Source organism: Rousettus aegyptiacus, unplaced genomic scaffold (genome assembly GCF_014176215.1).
Source record: "Rousettus aegyptiacus isolate mRouAeg1 unplaced genomic scaffold, mRouAeg1.p scaffold_m13_p_1, whole genome shotgun sequence".
Lineage (NCBI taxonomy): Eukaryota > Metazoa > Chordata > Mammalia > Chiroptera > Pteropodidae > Rousettus > Rousettus aegyptiacus.
In genome coordinates this window covers 147,672,930-147,686,410 of record NW_023416284.1, presented here as the reverse complement: position 1 = coordinate 147,686,410, position 13,481 = coordinate 147,672,930, and the positions used below count along the sequence as shown (strand labels likewise).

The following is a 13,481-nucleotide window of genomic DNA, read 5'->3' as shown; positions in this document are numbered from 1 at the left end:
ATCTTTTTATTTTTTTATGGCAATAGTATCCAAACATTTTTTTTTTCATAAGGTAGAAATTTGGAAGCCCAACGTAGAAAACAGATAAAAATATGGATGATTGGGAGGGCTTTGTCTTGAGCTTGCTCCTGAGATAGCTCTTTGAAATGAATAAGTCTCTGTGGGACACATTTAGCATTAACCCTAATCTAAGGAAATAAAATACTGGGGTGTGAGTTAGCAGACATTTACTTGAGAATTATCTCTGCCACAAAATTTCTGTGTAACCTCAGTTAAATATCTTCATTTCTCTAGGTCTCATTTATCCACTCTACAGAATGCAGCATTAAAATTGATCAGATGTTCATATCTAGAATACATGAAATACATGAAGTTATATTTAATAGCTTTCTTACCTGTGAGTATGTATGGTTTTCTTGTTAGAATAACAGAGTTTTTAAAATCAAATTTCCAATAAGTTCTGTAACCTAAGAACATTTAGGAAATTTGGGACTAGAAAATACTCTCTGTTTTATTCTAGTTCTATAAATCTGCGATTCTGAGTCATGTCATTATAAGTATGATAAAACCATGGAATATCATAGTTTTAATTTTCAAAAATGTTATAATTTTAACTTCACCTCCTTATTTGATTCTGTACTAATCTGAAAACATGATAGAGCGATTACTTTTGTATACATTCTTTACAGAAGAAACAGCATAAATGACTTGTTCAAAGTAGAGAGAGAGATATACGGAAGCTGGCAAATGAACGCAAGCCTTCTAGCTTCAGATCCAGAATTATTTTTTCCTACTGCCATTACATAGACTATATATATAAGAAAAGTTTGTGAGCCATTTATTCTAAGAGTAATTTTATGCTAAAGCAATCTATGGTAATTCAATTTATTTAGTGTAATACATGGTCTATTTAAATACTAGACCTATTATCCTACTTAAAAAGTAGAAGATATTTCATTAAATTCACCTCCAAGCTAAAGCTGGAACCACTCTATTATCTAGAATTTGGGTAAAACTAAATAATCTAAAACTGTATTAAAAGCTTTTGGATTATCATAAGGAATGACTTTTAAAAATTTATTTAATATTTGTTTTTTCCCTATACTCTTAGGAAATAAATTTGTTTTCTAAAAAAATAATTTAATGCTACAAGTACAAATTTTACACTTCCTAAATTTCTAGCCACGTGGCATCTAAAACCTCAGAAAACAGAAAACCTCAAAAAAACTCTTAAAATAATGACAGAGAATTATTGTAAAGTGTAAGTATTAATAGAAATCTTAAAAATAAACGAGGTCCAAGGGAGGTGGTGGGGAAACTATATTTCACTGTCTTGACCTGTTTCTGAAAAGAGTTAAAATTACTTTAAAGAATCCTCAAGAAGAAAAGCTACATAGTCTTACACTCTAAAAGCCTGTACCAGATTCCTAAAAGTTGTTTATGGAAAAGCTTTTGCTGATAAGAATATTTTTTCTCTTTCTTTAAAATTAAAACTCAAAACTCTATCCTGCTGAGTGGACTTCAATAGGAACTCAAACATACTCTATGAAGTGATTGTGTCAAAAGAGTAAAGTTACTGAAAATACTGAAAAGTTTTTAATGGATTCCTCTTTCTTCAAAAAATGTCTACACTTCCTAATTAGAAGGGAGAAGATTAAATAACTGCCTTCATAATGAGCCCCTGAAAAATCAATTGCATACTAAGGACCACCTCTGTTGATAATACAAATAAAATTTCTGAAATAATATACATATTTTAATATTCTGTGCCTATTTCTGATAAACCTATCTGTATTACTACTGCTTTAAAATAAATAACTAAAGCAGAGTCTGCTTTAGTTTGTTTTCAAATTTTTCAAGACAATTGTGAACTAAGGTAACTATCTTTTAAAGCCGTTTTAAGATAGATTTGATTATACACAATTATCTCTTAAAAAGAAACTATCGTAATTCAGGGTTGTTTCCTTTGAGCTTTATTACTGATAAAGAAAATGTAGAGGACATTTCCTTTCAGCTAAAAGAAAAAAAAATCTCCTGGTAAGAAGGAAACTCATCTGCCCTTGGAGCAATGGATCTGAACTTCAGTGAGTAGAGGTTACAGTGAGTCCAAATCTTTTAAAATTCTCTCAGCCTCATTCAGTATTCAGAAATTCATCACAGTGGAACTATTGTTGTTAATGTTGCTCAAAAACTTCACTAAATATGCATACCAAATTTTGTGGGAAAAGTTAGTAATAGACCTATTTCAGAAGAAACAAGAAGACAGTTTCGTGCTGATAAAAATGAAAACTATCCAAAGCTTTTATTCATTTTTATTGTAGTAAAAAGATATAATATCTACAGTCTTAACCATTTTTAAGTGTATAGTTCAGTAGTGTTAAGTATATTCACTTTGTCGTGAAACAGATCTCTAGAACTTTTTTATCTCCTAAGTTTGAAATTCTGTATTCATTGAACCAGACTTCCCCTCTCCATCTTTCCCAGCTCCAGGCAATCTGCATTCTACTTTCTCTTTCCATGAATTCGATTATTTTAGATAACTCATATAAGTGGAATTATGTAGTATTTATCTTTTCGTGACTGTCTTATTTCACTTAGCATAATGTCCTGTAGGTTCATCCATACTGTAGCATGTGACAAGATTTTCTTCCTTTTTAAGGCTGAAAAATATGTATGTACAGCACATTTTATTTACTTATTCATCAGTCAGTGAACATCTTAATTGCTTCCACTTCTTGGTTAGTCTGCATAGTGGTGCTCCAAAGCATTTATTTTTATTTTATTTTGCTTTTCTAATTTAGTATAATTGTTAGGCTTATGCCAAAGCAAATATGGAAGAATATATTTAATTGACTAGAAATTTTGTTTTGCGATGGAACCAACCAAAATAGTCAATGTGAATAAATGAACTTTAATAAATGAATCAGGTTCAATTTCTCTCAAAGCAAAATCAGAGAGAACATACTCCAAGAGAGACTATGGTCATTGAAACTGGCGATAGATAGTGGGAATCGGTTGAGATGGAAAGTGAGAAATATGAGTGATTTGCCTGCCTTAATAATCTAGTAATCTATGCAGGTGTAGGAAATCAGTCTTTTGGTTCATGAAAGTTAGGGATTTAGGAAAGGGGCCTTCACCTAAAGTGGGGGCCTTTGCAGTGCTATGTCATCAGTGAAAAGGTAGATAAAATAAGGAAGGTTTTTGCTCCAGTTAGGCAAGGAGAAGTGTCCTCTGATGATTTCTAACTTTTTGCTGATTTTTACATAATTTTTGTGTTTGAATTAATACAACATAGCTGAAAAAGAACCCCTAAAATAGTACCAGCCATACCAAGTATTTGCGAAAATATGGAGAAAATGGAATTCTTATACACTGCTAGTGAGAATGTAAAAGAGTATAACTGCTATGTAAAATAATTTGACAGTTTCATAAAAGGTTAAATACCTATATAACTCAAGCATTCCACTCTTAGGAATTAAAGAGCAATTAAACACGTGTTTACATAAAGGCTATACATAAATGTTCATAGCGGATTTATGTGTAATAATAACCTTAACTGGATATAAGCCAAATATACATCAACAAATGAATGTAAACATAAATTGTGGTACATCTGTACAGTGGAATACTACTCAGAAATTAAAAATATATATATATACTATTGGTACACACAGTTTTGATATTTTTAATATCAAAATATCAAAATCATCACACTGAACAATAAAAGCTATGAAAAAGATTGTACCTACTATATGATTTCATTTATATAAAATTCCAGAAAATGCAAACTAATATCTAGTGATAGAAAGAAGATTGGTGATTGCCTGGGACAGGGATGGAAGGAGAAATAGGATGCAAAATGTCACAATGAAACTTTTATATTGATAAGAATGTTTATCTTGATTGTGGTAAAGGGTTCACAGACGTATACATATGTCGAACTAGATAAAATTGTATACTTTAGCATTGGGCATTTAAAATGATTTACATTCATTAAAAAGCATTGCTAATATAAGAATTATTACAGAAGCTTGCTAAATATATATTATATTAAACTTGACAAAGACTTTTTAAATTTCATAGGGAAGAAGAGCAAATATTAAAAATAGACAAGTCATTTTGAAAAGGAAGAATAAAGTGTGCTTTGAGAGGTATTACTCCTGCACAATATCATTTATTGCTAACCTGTCTTAAGATACTTATTAAAAACATTACAGAGTACAACAAATAAAGCAATGTAACAGAGTCATGAAGCAGACACATACATAAATAGAAAAGATGTATCTTAGTGGTAGAATTACAGATTAGTGGAAGAGGATAATCTAATAAATATATACAAAAATTACTTTCCACTGGAACAGAAGCCAAATACAAACATTTACAACTTTTATAAACAAATATAAAAGTATATAAAAATGAGACCTCAAGGAAGGAAAATTTTCTTAAACAAGATATTAAAATCATAAATCAAAAGGCTAATAAAAATACATTAAATTTTAAATCTTCTGTACCACAAACACATTGGGAGGAGATATTGGAGATGTATATCTCATATATAGGTACCTATCCCAAAAGAGGACCTATATAATATGAAGATATCTACAAATAAATAAGAAAAAAGACAAAGAACAGAATGAAAATCAAATAGGTGAGCAATTTACAAAAGAAAAACCTGAATGGCCTATAAACATGTAAAAAATTAATTTCCAAGCAATGAAAGAAATATAAGTTAAAACCAAAATTATAAACATCACACTGATCAAAAATTTTAAAAAATATGACAAAACTAAATGTTTACAAAGAATTTTGATATACTCATAATGAGAATATAAATTTGTTTGACTACTTTGGAAATATAATTGACACTATCCAATGTCTTTTAAGATTTGTACATCTTAAAATCTCACTTCCATTTCTTGGCTTATACACTATAAGAACTCTTACACATATATCTAGAAAAATATATACATATTTTCCTTTCAGCATTATTTGTAAAAGCAAAATAAGAAATATCCTAAATATCTATCTATAGAATAAATAAATGAATTGTAGCATTTTCATTGTCATTGAAAAAAAGTGAACCAGAAAATTCAACTATAAGAATAATACTAAAAAATATAGGCCCATTAAAAACAGCAATTCAAAGTACTATATAAACATCATACTACTGCATATATTTTTATGTCTAATAGATTTGTGGCCAAAATATAAGACAAACACATTCATGGGAATGATAAACACTAAAGTCACTATGATGGTTACATCTAGAGATGGAAGACTGAGAATTGCATTGAAAAGGGATATATAAAGATTTTCAATTGTATCTATATCATTTAACTTCTTAAAAATAAATTTCAATACAGCATTTCAATACAACATAATAAAGTTTAGATTGATCAGATTTACATATAAACTCTTGAGAGTGTATGTAAACAACAAGGGGATAAGTTAAAAGGTATCTTGATTGTATGACAATGTGATTTAAAAATCCATTTCTCCATCACCCACTTCTGTATTTATGGGGCTTATTACTTGATGCTGTAAAAGGGAGAATAAGTAGTTGCAGGAAACTTGGGTAGTTATTGTTCAAGGATACCCAGACCCACTCAGCCTTTTATCTTACACTGACTTTCTTTAGTACATGTTGATCAATTACTGAATACTGCAAATAATGAAGCATTCATGCAGACCTAAGAAATCTGGGCAATTAATTTTACAGGTTAAGGGCCCTGAAAAATTTGTGACAGGTTTGAAGACTTTCTTGTTTTTACAATTCATTATCTAATCATTTCAGTGTTAAATTAAAGAGCATTTAACTAGGCCTCAAGATAATTTTTTGACTTTGTAAATATTTAAGCTCTCTGCACTTAACCGTTTTTTTTTTCCAAAATTCAGAGATTGAACTAGCTAATGAATAATCATCTTTCTAGTTCTAAATGTTTCAAATTTCTATTTTAAAATTAATTCATATCGTTAGTCCAAAGGGAATTTATTATGTCTATATATTATGTTGACACAATCTCATTGTGACAGAACTTTAGGACACCCAGCTTGAGGTCTCAGATATTATTTGCTGACACAAATTCTCTAAAGACATAATTATATTTGGTTTATCAACTAAAGGCTCTTTCAGAGAACTTTATTAGAATATAATTTAAAATATACTAATATATTCTTTCAAAGATTCATGTACTAAAGATTTAAGCATGAACCAGTTGATTTACAATCTGTTCAGGGAATTTAGATACTTCTAGGATATGCATTAAATTTTGGTCACAGCATGTGTCTTCCTTCTCCAAAGGGCACACCATAATTAATTGGCTTTTAAATATATGTTCTCTTTGTATTTCTCTAGCTGGCAAGAAATTAAGCAAAATTAATTATTTAACTTTAACTTGAAATAAATTTTAGAGAAATTTAAAAAAGCTTTTTGTCATATGAGTTATAGTTCCCTCAAAAATACAAATATTTTTGGGTCTCAAGAGCTGACTATTCTTTACCTTGATATACATAAGAATGCTCATATTTTATAATATTTCTTTAATGAGGTACGTATTTTTATTAACTGGTAATGAGATGATTTCAAAGATAGAGTTGCAAATAACATAACGGTCTGCTATAGATTAAAGCTAATACCTTCCGAGTGGTCAGAAACTGTACTCCAATCATTACTACCATCACACAAAATTAATTCTGGTAGTTACACAAAAATACTATTTTTATCATTTGTTTGTTTGTTTGTTTTTAATGCCTATAGCACCTGGTATTCCTAGGTTGTCTTCCATCCAGGTACTAACCAGGCCCAACCCTGCTTAGCTTCTGAGATCAGACAAGATCGGGTGCATTCAGGGTGGCATGGCTGTAGACAAAAATACTCTTTTTTAAAATTTAAAAATGGTGCTGCATGTTTAAACCTTATTAACTGTGTAATGAACTGTATAAAAATGTATCTAAATGAACCCTTCCCACAGTTTCCATAAGTGTTAGTCTTTATCTTACCAGTATAAATGAAATGATTTCTGGGGAAAATCTGTCCATAACTAACTTTTTCTGAGTACTAATTAGGGTTTTAAATGAAATATTTCATTATATAAAAATTGGAAAAAAAAAAACTACGTATTGAGTTTTACACAGTGTATACAATAATACTCTTGTATTAATCTCTTAGCCAATATTTGAGCAGGGAAATCTATTGTGTTACTGGAGGTAGATTAGCAGAATTTCTACATATGGCACAAATGGGCAATATTTTAATTTTCACTGATTTATCAAAAAATTAGTCATATCATAAGATTAAATTATGTATAAATAGTCACTTATTGAAAAATAATTATCGTGAATGTTTAGTTGTATCAATATTTTGTTATGTACTGTGAAATTTGTAGGTTATAAAAGACAACTATGTAGGACTTTCAAAAAAAGTGATTTCTTCCAAGTACATTTATTAATATTTTACCTGTTGGTCTAGACTTTCTAACTGAATTTAAAGCCTCATATATCTTCTGAGTCTCTGAGAAAATAGAAGAAATTAATTATATATATGATGTTTGCAGTAGTTTCAGAACAGATTAATATATTATTTTGGAAAAACTTATTTTTTCACAAATTCATATAAGTAAGCCTGTGAGTCTTTTAGTAATGGCCAAATATGTCTTCACTCTTTGCTTGTGACTATGATATGAAATTTAATTAAAAACATTCTAAATGTAATAAGATTTTATTAAGTTTATTGACAAAAAGCTCTGGGCTATTGTCAGGTTATGTAACTACAGATTAAAGGCTCAGAAGAGCTGGGAAATGATAGATTATCATAACTTTCTCATTGCTATTTCTCCAGTGGGTTACCAAGAAGCACTTGATTTGTGCCCGTCTGTTTATAGCAGTTGTACTTATTATTTTAATTATGCAGTGTAATTAATGTCACAATAAACCAATTAATATCACATAAAAACAATGAGAAATGAGTGACAAATGGAACAAAGTTGTTTTTCTATGAAATTTCAGTGAAAGCTTTGGAAATATTAATAATATTAAGGTGTGTTGCCAAAGAAATAAATGCTAAATTAGCTTTGATCAGACATACGGAGGGTTTCACAAGTGTCTTTAATTGCGTCCTCAGCCTTAAAAGTCTGGTAATTACATGTGATGGTTTATGGGTATAATTCACAAAAACTGTGGGAATTCTGATTATTAGATCTACACCCAAAGATTCACCTATACATTAAAAAAACATGAATGAATGTACATATTTTTCTTCTTAATACTTAAATAATGAATCTACCAATGACTACTAAACATTTAAGGAAAGAAAGTAGCTATTAAATACCAGGCAAATTGTGGATCTTGAAAACGGAGTAGTAAACAAAATCCTTGCAACTCTGAAAATCACTTTCAGAAGGGTAAAGGGTGACAAAGGTATGGTAAGACAGACTATAAATATAAATGTTAATAATTAAAAGATAATTACAATTTGACTTTAAGTAGTAACTACTATGAAGAGATTATAAACATATAAAGTAATAAAGAGTGATTGACAATTACTTTGAGTGTGGTGGTCATGGAAAGCATCTTTAAAGAACAGAAATTTGAATAGAAACTTGAAAATAGTCATAAAAATATCTGATGCAAGAGAACTCAGGCAGAAAAAGTTGGACATGTTTATGGACCATCAAGAAGGCCGTGGTGGCTAGAGAGTTGTGAATAATGTGGAAAGTGAAGAAGTTAAATTCAGAGAGATGGGTAAGGGTCTGTTCACATAGGGTTTTTTTCAATAATAACAATTCTTTTGATAAGGGTGTTAATTTTAGTCAAAATGTGTTGGGAATCCATTGGAGAATTTTAAGCAAATATATAAAGTAATCTGATTTCTACTCAGACTTCATTCTGGCTCCTTTATGGAGAAGCAAGAGTAAAAGCTAGAATAAAAGATACAGAATCTCAAGGATTAGCAGGGTAGCAATGGAGATGACAATCTGTGATTTGATTATCTTTTTTTCCTAGAAAGTAGCCAACAGATACTGGTATAACTAGAATAAAAGAGAGAAAAATAAAAAAAGTAACTCGTAAGTTTTGGGCTCAGCATCATTAGCTAAGATTAGGATGATTGTGGGTGGGTAGATTTGTTGTATGGGGCATGTGGTAATCAAGTGATCAATTTTGAACAACAATTTCAAAGTTGAGGTGCCAATTTAATATTTAGGTAGAGAGATCATATAGGCAATTGGACATGTAGGCAGAGTACTCAAAATCATCAGTATATCAGTGTATTTGAAGCCAATGGGTCTAAGTAAACCCATCTAGGAAAAGGGCAAGTCCTGAAGAGAGAGGAAAGAGAATATCTGAGATATAAGCCATGCTTTCCTTAAGATGTTGTGCCAGGGAGAAGGAGCCAAAATGGAAATTGAAAAGCAATAGCCAAGAGCATATAGAAAATTAAATAACTTTATTGTAATAGAAAGTTAAAGAAAATGCTATTTTGAGAAAGAGAATGGAGTCAATAATGTGAATGGTCGGGAAAGGTAGAGTGTCATGGCTTTGATAGCATGTTAAGAGCCCTTCTCAGAGCTCTTCTTATGAGTAGTGAGAAGAAGCCTAGGGTTCCTTAAAAGTAAATACATGAAGAAATGGACCCTAGAAGTATACGTGTCTCATTTAAGAAATTTTGCTATGAATTAAAGAGAAAAATGGGTAGTAACTCTAGAAGAATACTAGAAGCATGGGGGAAAAGCTAATATTAAGTGAGGCATGTTGCTATATCGATGATAACAATGCATGTGTGAGAGAGAAATTGAAGATACAGAAGAGAAGTAGGGACCACCACAGAATGAAATACTTGAATAAGTAACAGAGATTTGTTCCAAGCAGAAGTATAGGGACTGACCTTAGATGAATGCAAGACATTTATTTTATTGTGAAAGAAGGAAATGCAGAGTCAAAGAGTCCAAATGCAGAGGGTGGATTTATATTGTTAAAGTAAGTCCACTCCCATTTGACTACTTAGTGGTTAAGAGCACTGCTCTGGGCCCGACTGCCCATGTTCCATTCCTTAGCCTGGCCTATGACAGCTTTCGAATCTTGTACAAATTACTTGACCTCTCTGTGGCTTAATTTCTTAATCTGTAAAGTGTAGATCAGCTTTATAAGGTTGTTGTGAGTTAATATATCTAATATACCTAGCGTAATATTCTATGTGTGAGCTGAGCAAGAAGCTAAGAATAAGAAGACAGATAGAAGGGGATTTGGGAAAGTTTTGTTTTTGTTAATATGTTTTTTGTCTCAATAGTCTACTAGGCAGTGCTTATTATTTTATTTTATTTTTTATTTTTATTTTTATTTTTATTTTTTCAGGCAAGGCAACCCTTGGTCGACCTCACAGATTGCAAGGACCTTGTCAGCTTATACTCCTTTATTTTTTTTATTTTTTACACCTATGGCACCTGGTCTTCCTAGGTGGTCTCCTATCCAAGTACTAACCAGGCCAGACCTGCTTAACTTCTAAGATCAAATGGGATAGGGCCTGTTCAGGGTAGCATGGCTATAGACTACTAGGCAGTGTTTTAAATGCTTTAAATATGTGAACATATTAAATATCCACAACATCTTTATTAAACATACAGGTAAAAAATTTGCCTAAGTTTCACACCTGGTAAGTAGTAGAGCTTGTATTAATACTAAGGGAGTCTACCTCCAGAGCCTAAAACCTTTTCTTTTCTTAAAGAAGATTTTTTTTTTTTAACATTTGTGTTGAGGTACAAAATACATAAAGTGTCAACAAAGAAGATATACAGATAACAAATATACACATGAAAAAATATGTTCAATATCATTGACCATTAGAAAAATGCACATTAAAATTATAAGGTATCGCACCTATCAGAAAGGGTAAAACAAAAAATAGCAATAACACCAAATGCTGGTGAGGATACAGAGAAACTAGATTACCCATACATTGCTGGTGGGAATTTAAAATGATATAGATACTCTGGAAGTAGTTTGTCACTTTCTTTCAAAATTAATTATGGACTTACCATAAAACTCAGAATTGCACTCTTGGGCAATTAATATGGAGAAATAAAGACTTATTTTTATGCAGGCATCTATACTTGAATGTTTATAGAAACTATTTATTATAGCCCCAAACTAGAAACTATCCAATTGTCTTCCAATAGGTGAATGGTTAAACAAACTATGTTACATCCACACCATGAAATACTGCTCAGCAATAGAACAGAACAAACTACAGCTATAAAGAATAACTTGGATGAACCTCAAGGAATTATGCTGAGTAAAAAAGCCAATCTTAAAAGGATATGTACTGAATGAATCTATTATGTTACAATCGTGAAATACCATAATTATAAAGATGGAGAACAGATTAGTATTTGCCTGGGGTTGGGAACAGGGGAGAGGGAGAGGATGTGTGGCTGTCAAGTGTTAGCACAGGTAATCTGTGATGATTTAACAGGTGAGTATTTTGTTTATACTGGTAGTTATGCAAGGTTACACATTAATAAAATTGCATTGATCTATGTATACAAAAGAGGGCATGTGTGACCTATGATATCTAAATAAGCTCTATAATTTGTACTGATCTCAATATCTTTGTTCTGATATTCTAATATATATTTGTATGAGATATTAAATTTGGGGGAGCCTGCGGGAGGATTAACACAATTTCTCGTACATTTTTTACAACCTTCTATGAATCCATATATGTTTCAAAATACACATGGACATGTATTAAGATTTTTAGTGGTTTTAATGGCTACTTCTGAAAGAATACCTTATGTTTCAATCTATATACGCCACATGATTTTGAAGATAGTTAGAATGACCTGGTAAGTGAAAAATAGTAAGTTAGTTTCTTTTCCTAATTTATAAAAGTATGTTCATATTACTACAGCAGAATTTAATATTTTTATCAAGAACATTTATAATAGCAACTTTTATAAAGGACAAATATTATAGTTGATTTCAAGTTTCCAGATACTCGGAGAGTCAAATTTCAACTTCCAAATTTCAAAAACTCAGACCTTGTCTATTTTCTTATTATAGTAGGAGAATTTGTTTAGGGGTATGGATATTATTGTTACTCAGTGCAGTAACTCATTTTATATAAAGCTACCAATTTGATTGTTTTCAAATCTATTTTGAGATCTTAGATGTCAATTGAGACTGAATCTATTTTCAGCATTAGCATCATCTACAAAGCAACTGGTTGCAAAAAAACAGAAACCAATTCTAACGTGCTAAAATTAAAAATTATTAGAAGTTTATGTAGGGCTACAGAATGAGTGGGAGAGAGGCTTTGGTACTAGAAGGCCAGCTTAGAGGCAAAAAGCTAAAAGCACATCTATCTTTTAGCAGAAAGGGTTAAGAGGACAACTTTCTGAAGCTCTAGAATATGGTCTCTACAGCACTCTTGAAAGAATTACTGTTCCTCATACTTTGTGAGATTCATTCGAGAGACAAGAACAAATTTGGGCCACCTGATTAGCTGTGGCAAAGCAACATCCATATGCATTGCCTGCCAGAGTAGAGTAAGAGAAATTCTTGCCCTCTGGTGTTGGCATTGGGAGGCAGACAGCTGACTTTCACCAAGATGACACACAGTAGGGAACTGCTGCCAAAAAGGACAAAAGAATGGCAGTTCATGGATTAAAAGGCAATACCAAACTTTCAAATGACCTCTTCTGTGTTAAAATATATATATACACATACATACACACATAAATGTGTATGTAATATATTAAATGTATTTATAGGTAAAGTATACATCTACACATGTGTATTTCATATAAATACACACATATGTTTTACACACACATTTCAGAAGAAATAAAAGTCCTTGGGGAAAAAAAGTTCAAAATGTACTTTTTTCTATGATTTCCCCCTGTTTACCCCTCTGAGCCATAATATTTCAATATAGAGAAAAAAATATCCTGGCTGCTTGCTTTCTTGACCTCTGTGCAATGAATGTGTGTTAACTGTGTGAATAAAATACACATAAATATATTCCAATGATATTGCTTTCTAATAGTCAAACAGAATGTACAACCATTCCATTATTCATCTTCCCAAACAGAAAAAGTAAGGAGAAATTGTAGTTGCTTATTTTAATATGGAATGGACAAGTGATGCTGCCACAGGTGCTACATGCTATGTCCCACATATGTGACCCTGTTGGCCTGGGAGAGTCCCATGACATGCTTCTATCAACCCTCTGTTTGTCAGGGGTCTTCGCATTGGGAGGAGACTGTGGACAGAGCTAACCTTTCCCAGCTGTGTTCTGGTCTCAGTCGTTTCACTCAGCACCCTGCCAGGAAGAGGCTCTAGGGCTTCCAACAGCTCCAGCTACAGGAGGCCTGGCTAATTAGATTTCTACTCTTGGTGAATTTTCAAATGATATAGTTTAAAGTTCTGATTAAAAAAAAAAATGGTACTTTCTCATACTAATACTGCATCTCAGAAGGGGAACCAGA

The 13,481-nt window shown here is 31.4% G+C and overlaps 1 pseudogene; it reads right to left on the bottom strand.

Moving 5' to 3' along the window:
• Window positions 1-6,748: 6,748 nt before the first annotated feature.
• LOC118606038 lies at window positions 6,749-6,867 on the bottom strand (annotated as a pseudogene).
• Between the last annotated feature and the right edge of the window lie 6,614 nt (window positions 6,868-13,481).